Here is a 9,512-nt window from a genome sequence, read left to right on the forward strand (position 1 = left end):
CCACACTCGGTGCATGTATGGACGGATAAGAGCGACCTTTAACTTTGGATGTCAGGTACCACTCTGGCAGCGTCTTGGTTTCTCCTGATATCCTAGCCAAGGTCAGACCACATAGATCGAAAGAAGACAGTCATTCTTTCTTCATTGCAGTGTCCGCTGGGCGACTTGTATGTATATTGTGGAATCAGTATTAAATCCACCCCAAGGCTATGCGAGTATTGTGCAACATACGAAACGTTTAATGAGTAATGTAACAGCAAGAAATCAATGTGCGATGACAATGGTATGACGTGTTGCATAAAACCAGCAGTTTCACAACTATTATTGAGATGACTCAGGAAATTGGAGATGGTCCTATACGAACAGGGTCAGTTGTGAAGTCAGGAAAATCGTTGGAAACACACCATTGCAAGTTTATGGCCTTCGGACAGAATAGTGAGACAGGATTGCAGATCCTTCAAACACCACTGCCTTTCGAGCCAAGAGAGGAGAGAGTGATTCCAGAAAGCCTTGAATGTGTGGGCGAGGCTCTCGGACCATGGAATCGGGGCTCGCGAGAGATGAACAGCCCAGTTTTGACATGCGTATTGAAGAGCCTCGGAAGCTGAACGACTTCGTTTCCATGCTTCGTAGGCAAAACTCGAAAAAGCCATCATAGCATGGATGATCTCCATGTCTGGGGGGACATGACGCTGTATTATTGCAGAGGTTGCATGATCCGGGTGCCTTAACGCCAGGAATACCGGAAACATCAAGAAATCCGGCAAGCTTTTGAACTGCTGGACTACTTGCAAAGCTGACTGTGAAGGCGATGCTGCAATGATGCTGTACTCTCCAGTTGCTTCCAACGTGCTCGAGAATTCTTCCATTGTCACCCAGACATTCGTCAACCGCCATGCCTTACCATGCAATGTCTGCAGCCACTCTCGCCCCTCCTGGGTCTGCCGCCACTCTCGCCCACCCTGGGTTTGCAGCCAGTCTCGCCCACCCTGGGTTTGCAGCCAGTCTCTCCCGCCCGAGTTCTGGAGCCAGTTTCGACCATGCGTGAACTGTAGCCAACCCGTGGACTGTAGCAAGTCACTTCCCCCCTGGTACTGCAGCCACTCTTTCCCGCCAAGGGTCTGCAGCCAGCGCCATCCCTCCGGGTTCTGCCAGAGCCGGTCCATCCTCCACCCTCCTCCCAGTCCGTCCCGCCTGCCCGAGGGCTGTGGCCGGTCCTGCTCCCCTTGGGACTGCACTAAGTCCGAGTTCTGCACCGAGTCGTCCGGGTCCAGCCAGAGCGAATCCGTCCTCCACTCTCCTTCCGGCCCCTCCCACCTGCCCGAGGGCTGTGGCCAGTCCTGCTCCCCTTGGGACTGCAAGAAGTCCAAGTTCTGCAGCGAGTCTTCCCCAGCCTGGGACTGCAGCCAGTTTCGCCCGCCCCGTGTCTGCAGCCAATCTCGCCCGTGCGAGGTCCGCAACCATTCTTTCCCCTCATGCGTCTGAAGCCAATCTCGCCCACCCTGTGTCCGCAGCCAACGTCTCCCGTGCAAGGTCCGCAACCATTCTTTCCCCTCATGCGTCTGAAGCCAATCTCGCCCACCCTGTGTCCCCAGCCAACGTCTCCCGTGCAAGGTCCGCAACCATTCTTTCCCCTCCTGCGTCTGAAGCCAGCCTTTCGCTTCGTCGGTTTGTAGCCAAGCACGCCCGTCTTGGGTCTCCAGCCAGAAATTTAATTCCGAATTACGATAGTCCCGAAGCCATAGCAGGGTTATAAGCACTTGCAGTGGCTCAGGTGGCTGGACCGTGAAGGCTAATGCATGTTTCAGATTTTTGGGGTCGTGGGATTTCGTAGCTTGACTCTGTTTGTTCAATTCTGAGAGCGCGTCAAGGAGGGCTGTGCTTTCTGGAATCTCGCGCACTATCAAACGGAGAGAGGAAAGTGCCAGTAGGGAGTGCGGTGATGTGATATATTTTGCTTGAGGGAGGCTGCAGTTGGAGCGGTGGGAAACATAGTCACGAACAGATGAGTGATAGATATTCACAGGCAGACTGTTGTCGGTGGGAACATCTATGACAGACCGCAGTTGCATCAGCACATTTTCGACGTCCCTGCCCTGACCAGGGCCAAGAAGTTTTGAGATTTGTGACATAGGCAGAGGATCTGCAAGGGCAGCAACGACGGACAAGTGCATGTATGCCTGCGTCGGGTCGGCGCATGTGGAGAGAATACGGTCGTATAACTTGTACACCTCCGTTCCCGGAAGCAAGTCACTCGCTAGTTCGAGCATGAGCTCAAGTCGGTCGTAGGGATCATTGTGTCGATCATCGATAAACTTCATCATTGTAGACGCCACGATGAAACGTCTCCCCGCTCGGTTCGCTAGCTGCTCGAGTTGAACCTTCGTTGGCTGCGGGAAAGTGGGAAAGCGATTTTGCAGTTTTCTGAAGGAATGCTGCAAGAAAAGATAGATGTCTTCGTCGACATCTGCGCCGTCTAGCGAGATGGTGGTAGCAACGCCCTGTCCGGAAATCTTCACTGGTATCTCACACAGCAGCGGGCGCACATCTTCGTGCTGCATGGCTTCATGAATATGCGCTTCCGAGCGGCTTGTAACTAGAATGTGGGTCACGGGGAGATCAGGATCTCGAAGAGCTTGTGCCAGCAAGGAGATGAGTTCAGCAAGCTCGATTTCGGATTTGTTTTCGTCAAAGGGTTCAATTGTGGATTGATCGAGGGATTCAGGTGTAGATTCTGTGCATTCATCGAGGGCATCAATAACGAACGCCAAAGGCGGGCAGTCGCGTAGTCTGTATTTGAGCTGCCGCAGAGGTCGGGAGAACAACGCCTCCATCTGACTGCGAAGAGAACCATCGGGGTGTAGTAGAGCAGGGTTCTCGAGGATGGTTTTATTCACGTGCGTCTTGACGCTGGGGAAATTGCTGGCCAGCTGGTAGGCAAGCGTCGCAAAGAGACGACCGGTTGTGCGCCGGTTCGTGTGCTTGCGAGAGAAAAAGAATGTTCCTGCGAGTCGCTTCTCGACATTCGTCTCCTCTGTCACTTTCAGACCTCTCATCCTTTCGGCTACAGTAAACGCAACAGCAGACTTTCCGACGCCCGCTGTGCCATGGAGCCAAATGAGTTGATTCTTTGATCTGTCATCTAATACTCCGTACATGTAGTTGAGGAGGTCCACTCGGGTCCCTTCCAAACATTGGGGATGGGGCAAGCGTTCACGAGAGTCATGTTCAGCGCCCTTGACAGTGACCTGGGCCAACTTCTCCCAAGTTCCTTCGGACATATTCAAAATCTGGTAATAAGATCAGATAACGAGAGAAGGGAAGAGAGATTGGGATACTCACGATGACTCCTCAACAAGAGGACGATGATAATCGTAACACAGATTGTGAGATAAAATCTTACTAGTTGGGTAAAGGTTAGAAATCACAGGAGCGGAGACTACCTTGAGACTTACCAGGACGTTGATCCAAGGATAGAAGGCGAAGCTGCAACTTGGATCCCTGAAGGCTATGTCGTGAAACGATGTTTTGCGTAGTAAATCTGTCCAACGGTGGTGATCATGAGGCAGTGGGTAACGAAACGATCAGACGCTGTCACTCGCTCTAGAGTGATAGAAAATAAAAGGTGCAAGAATTATCTGAGATCGAATGGAATGATGTGGATGGTGGTGGAATCACTTACTAATGACTAATTAACTGTTTGGCACCAGAACAAATTACGACATGGACAGTTCTTTGGAGGTTCGTCTAAACATGGCCAGCAAGCGTGCTGGCCCAAGTGGTTAACACAACAAAATCAAAATTTGTTTCTCTTGTACTTCGCAGGTTCGAAACCTGCCTAACAACAGGGTTTTTTTCTATCGGAACACGCCTTGACGATTCACTCATGGACAGTTCCTCGGAGGTTCATCTCAACTTCGTCCTCGCCAAAGTGGTTACCACAACGGAATCAAAATCCGTTTCTCTTGAACTACGCAGGTTCGAAACCTGCCGAACAACAGGTTCTATTTTCTATTGGAACACACCCAATTCCTCAGAGCGACTTCGCCCTGACTGAAGTGGTTGCTGCAACATGATCAAAATCTGTCTTTTGGACTGTACAAGTGCAGGCTCAAAACCTGCCAATGAGTTTTTTTTCCACCCGAACACGCCTTGAGGATTCACTGATGGACAGTTCCTCAGAGGCTCATCTCAACTTCGCCCTGGCCAAAGTAGTTACTGCAACGGAATCGAAATCTGTCTCTTGGACTGACACTACCAGTGCAGGTTCAAAACCTGCCGCCGACGAGGTTTTTTTCTCTCAGAACACACCTTGAGGTTTGCTGATAGACATTTCCTCGGAGGTTCATTTCAACTTCGCCTGGCCAAAGTGGTTACTACAACATAATCGAAATATGTTGTCGGACTTGCGCAAGCCCGAAACCTGCCGACGACAAGGTTTTTCTATCGGAACACACTTTGTCATCCACTCATGGATGGATTCCTCCGTGCATCAGCGGGTTCAATTGTGCTACAGAGCGCTCTGTAGCGCTCTGTAACAAATTATGTTTTCCTGATGTGGCTCATTTTAACTGGTCTTAACCAAGTGGTTACCACAACAGAATCAAAATCTGTTTCTTTTGCAGTCGGTTCGAAACCTGCTGACAACATTCTTGCAGTGTATAGATCCTCAGAGCTCCGTCTTAACGAGGCCCAGTCATTGTGCCGAAACCTCCTTTTTATGTGATAGTCCGCTCCATGAAATAGAATTCACCTTCACGCCTCGTGCGGATCGTCTCAGAAACAGTATATCCCTGAGATGTGTACGTGTCAACCTAGATTCTCGACGGACTAACCAAAACTGTCGGGATTCACCACCAAATGAAACATTGATGGAGCTGGAGGCCAGAAGAACGCACGCAAGCTAAGGACAGAGTGAGTCTGACGGTCAGGCAGATGATGTAACCTCCCCAGCCTCTCATCGATGAACACTCCTTCGGTCGTTGGCTATTCCAAAGCGACCGAAGATGATTCGAAAGCTAAAGGTAGGAGAATTGAAAGTGGCAGACCGAGCCATATCATTCTGATATGCGTGCGCTCCTATTTTGTGTTCATGCGGGGCAGAACATACTTTCGATTGCCGCAGCAAGACCCGGGCAACTGGACGGAGATATCAATAGAGGTCAACGCGAAACTCGTTCATGCGAAGCAGGCTGAGAAACGACGGACACAGCATCACTTGATCCTGTCAACCAACGGCGTCAGGTGAAGTCACTAACGAGGATCGTGCCATATCGCACGTAAAGCTACTGTGTTCAGCGTCGCTGCTTGTGAACAGACCGTGAACACTGCACAAGCAGACCGTGCCAAAATCCAGACGAGATCGAGAAGGCTGCGGGGAAACTCGCCATGAATTACGAGCATTACCTTGCGAACCAAGCCCTGCCGCCTATTGAAGGGACAAACAAGGCACAGTTGACTGAGCGTCTTGGTGAATGTTGGATGTTCATAACCTTGTACGCTGAATCTACACATCAATCATGGTGATTAAACGCAGATTTATTGCAACTAAAGTCTGGGTGGGCGTAGATAAATGATCGGTGTCCTCTGCTGGTCTTGGCAGGAGTGCTGTCCGGAATGTTAGATACTTGAAACACCTTCCGGATTGCTAGCGCTGATAAATAGCATAACAATGTGCCGAACGGGATCGAGAAGATCAAAAGCGATTGATTTGGACCACGATCTACAGCAACAAGATACTCGTAAGCACTCTCGCTATAAGCAAGGTTCTTTAAGTTTGCCATCGCTTACAAGTCGAGAGTAAAATCGCGTGTTCAAAACAATTAAGCTCTAAGGATGGTCAATACAAAGCATAGAGCTGATGGGGGCATGAAAATTTATTGTTCAATTCGACGAGGATCTTTTGTATGACTGGAAGTCGTTCTTCATCATAGGATTTCAGCAAAGGTGGGGGCGAGATGCCTTTTGCAACCAGGGCTGACTCTAGATTGAACTGTGCGAATCAATAAGTCGCTTGAACGGAAGCATGGTCACCGAACCTGCTGCATCTTATATGCCTGGATCTGAGCCCAACCGCCAGTTGAGGGGAACTAGGTTATGCGTGCGGAATCTGGCATCGTGCATGTAAAGTTACTGGACAAGAAGACGACAGCAGAACTGACCGGTGACCGCCCGCAAGAAAGGCACCATCATGACTAAGTGTCTTCACCATCCCTATTGTAGGCCTAAAGAAGTTCCAAACATGTGGGAAAATCCAGAGTTTGTCCTGGCGGCGGCCAGAGTAGATATACTGTCTTGACTTCTGATGGTTTTTTCTGGAACGATCATGTCAGGCGGAGTTCACTTTCATGGCGAGAAAATGTACCCTGCAACTTGGGAAGCCTTGGGATCGTCAACTCATCTAGGAGAGTGACAAGAGAATTAGATAGCACACTAGCCTTCTATGAATGACTTTCATGAGAGTGATTGTCCGCCTTGGAATACCATGTATACTTGGCGCACTTACACTTCACGCCACGGAGAGATTAGTCACCCAATGGACTGCGTGTATACCCCCACGCTGGAGTATCTGCGAGTCCAGGTGTTGCAGACCAGTTAGTACTGTCCGACATAGGGTACGTTACCTCAATGGACAGAAATCGGAATGAAAAAAAATACCACGTGTATTTGAGGGCGAACAATACAACTCCGAGAAGGGCCTTAAAAGAAAGGAAAAACTTCGCGCCACTACAACAAATTCCTCATCTACATCTGAAAGGACATCTCCCCCAGCAAGACAAATGCAAAAATCAACCGCCAGTCCCTCAGCCGCCGTGCAATCATCAGACAACGACTGCGTCGCCAGTCAACGCAACAACATAAACCAAACGACCGCCCAAACCCACACACTAAATTGTGGCAGGTCCAGGTGTCAAGCCGTTTTCGCTTATGCCGTTGACACCGACTGGCCCACGGTCAGTCGCCTTCTGAATGACCACTCGCTGGTCTGTGAGGGCGGGCTTTATGTACTCGCCGATTCACCTCCGCGTTCTGACGCACACGACGCACAATACGTGCTAAGCCCTACGCAGCTCATTCCTAAGAGCTCGGGCATCAATAACGGCTACCGCGATGATGAAGTCGTCGCGGGCGGTAGAAGGCGGAGAAAGGAGGACCAGAGAAAACAGGAGCTCGAGAACGATGAATACACCGAGGATGTGCAACCCACATCCGTTAGGTGTCGGGGATGTCAGAAGGCCATCAGCCTTGACAAACGCTCCAGGTACTATCCTGGACTGTGGGTCAAGCACAGGAGCAAGTGCCCTGGCATCCTCGAGCTAGAGGTGAGTTAATCTATCCTACGAACGGAATGAGTAACTAACTAAATTTATAGGAAGATAAAGAGCTAACCAGGAGAAGAGACTGGTTTTTCAGTTAAATCCAGATCCGCGCCCACCAGCCGCCTCCTCATTTGACGCGAGCGGTGAAAATTGGGAAGAGGGAGAGTCAGAAGAGGATGAGGACGAGGACAGGGTGATGGGATTCAGCAGTAAGTCAGTCCTCGATGGGAGCAGATACTGTGATTCATCACGAACTCTAGCGTCGAACGTGCGATTCTATAACGACTGCCGGGAAAGGGGAGAAAGGTGAAGGTGATGGGCGTACCGGTATGGCGCTACGAAGGAATTCACGGATAATTTTTTATCTTAAATAATATGGGTGAGTGTCAAAGGCGAAGATTCAGAGCGTGCTTGTCAACCCTTTGTTTTGTGCACTTACTAGTATCGGACGTCCACGTCCCTTTGTTTACAAAACTCGTTCCAAATACAATTTCCCTTTGATGTTCTCCAGGATTTCCGTGATGAGATCACTAGACAAACGAGTAGGCGTGGGAGATGATGGTCCTTTGTGCGCAATCAAAGTCAAGCACGGTATCATGATCGACACCTGGATATCGCCGGTTTTGAGTGCTCGGAAGGAGCCGGCACCACGCGCAGGTCTAGCTGGCATTCTTTGTCTTTGTGGTTGCTTTGTCTCTTCACCCGGACCGTACATTCCGCTCACTCCTCATTCAACCACCTTCCATTCCCATCATTTGCAGTTTAACGTTCACATCGCATTTCGGTTGATATCATATCGACAGCAGAATGCGATGTCCAGCTATCTATATCTCGATACATGGCATAGTCATTCAACAGCCCCTGCTCGGTCCCAGCACGTTAACCTCAATGTTTTCGCATTAGACGAAGTTGGGGAAACGGGCAACCCCTCATTTCGTAAATCAACCCACGGCAGTGTCGAACTGTTGTGAGATGTGCGGCCACGGCGACAACTTGGCTGACAGTTCTCCAAAGCTTCACGATCTACTTCTTACTGTCGCGAATTCTGCACTTGAAATATGAGTACATCTATTACCGCCCGCCTGTCCCTTTGACCATATCCTGCGCCACCACGCCATATCATCGACTCCAACTCTACAACTGTCAAGTATCCCGAGCGACTTACTGCGTATGACGTCCATCAAATATATCAGAATCCGATTGCAGTCTGCGGCGTTCCGTGACCGGGAAGATGTTGACGACGGGCCCAGCTAGGCAGTACCACGTTGTTCACGAAATGATACAGGCGTAAATTGGTTCTGGATTACTGATCCCACAAAATGCAACACCTTAACAGCTCCCGGATATCGCATCATCCGACTGAGGGTGTCGCTGTCTACAGACCGAACGTATTCAATACAGCTATAAGCTGGTTTATCATGACATCGATATCTGAGGACTGGAAACTGGAGGCGAGCGTACGCGATGAGAGTGAGAGACTAGGTAGAGAATATATTATCTGTGTCTGGTGTTGCAACGACAGGACTCGTTCTTTCATCATACAGGTAGACTAGGAATAACGAACATATAGTTTTGACATTCCGTCGAGAGGCTTCGGCCGATGGCAACACATTGAGCTCGTATTTGGTCCGACGTCACGCCAGAGTGGTTACCACAACGGAATTAAAATCTGTTTCTCTTGGACTATAGTACGTAGGTTCGAAACCTGCCGAACAACAGGGTTCTTTTTCTATCGGAACACGCGTGAATCCTCAGAGCGACTTCGCCCTGACTGAAGTGGTTGATCAAAATCTGTCTCTTCAAGGGACTGTACGAGTGCAGGTTCAAAAGCTGCCAATGAGTTTTTTCCCTTCCGAACACGCCTTGAAGATTCACTAGTCACTGATGGACAGTTCCTCAGAGGCTCATCTCAACTTCGTCCTGGCCAAAGTGGTTACCACAACGGAATCAAAATCCGTTTCTCTTGGACTACGCAGGTTCGAAACCTGCCGAACAACAGATGATTTTTCTATCGGAACACGCCCAATTCCTCGGAGCGACTTCGCCCTGACTGAAGTGGTTACTGCAACACATGTCTCTTGGACTGTACCAGTGCAGGCTCAAAACCTGCCAATGAGTTTTTTTTTCCATCCGAACACCCCTTCATTGAGGATTCACTGATGGACAATTCCTCAGAGGCTCATCTCAACTTCG

This window comes from Suillus subalutaceus, assembly GCF_016647625.1.
Source record: "Suillus subalutaceus strain FC151 chromosome Unknown DFJ58scaffold_286, whole genome shotgun sequence".
Classification (NCBI taxonomy): domain Eukaryota; kingdom Fungi; phylum Basidiomycota; class Agaricomycetes; order Boletales; family Suillaceae; genus Suillus; species Suillus subalutaceus.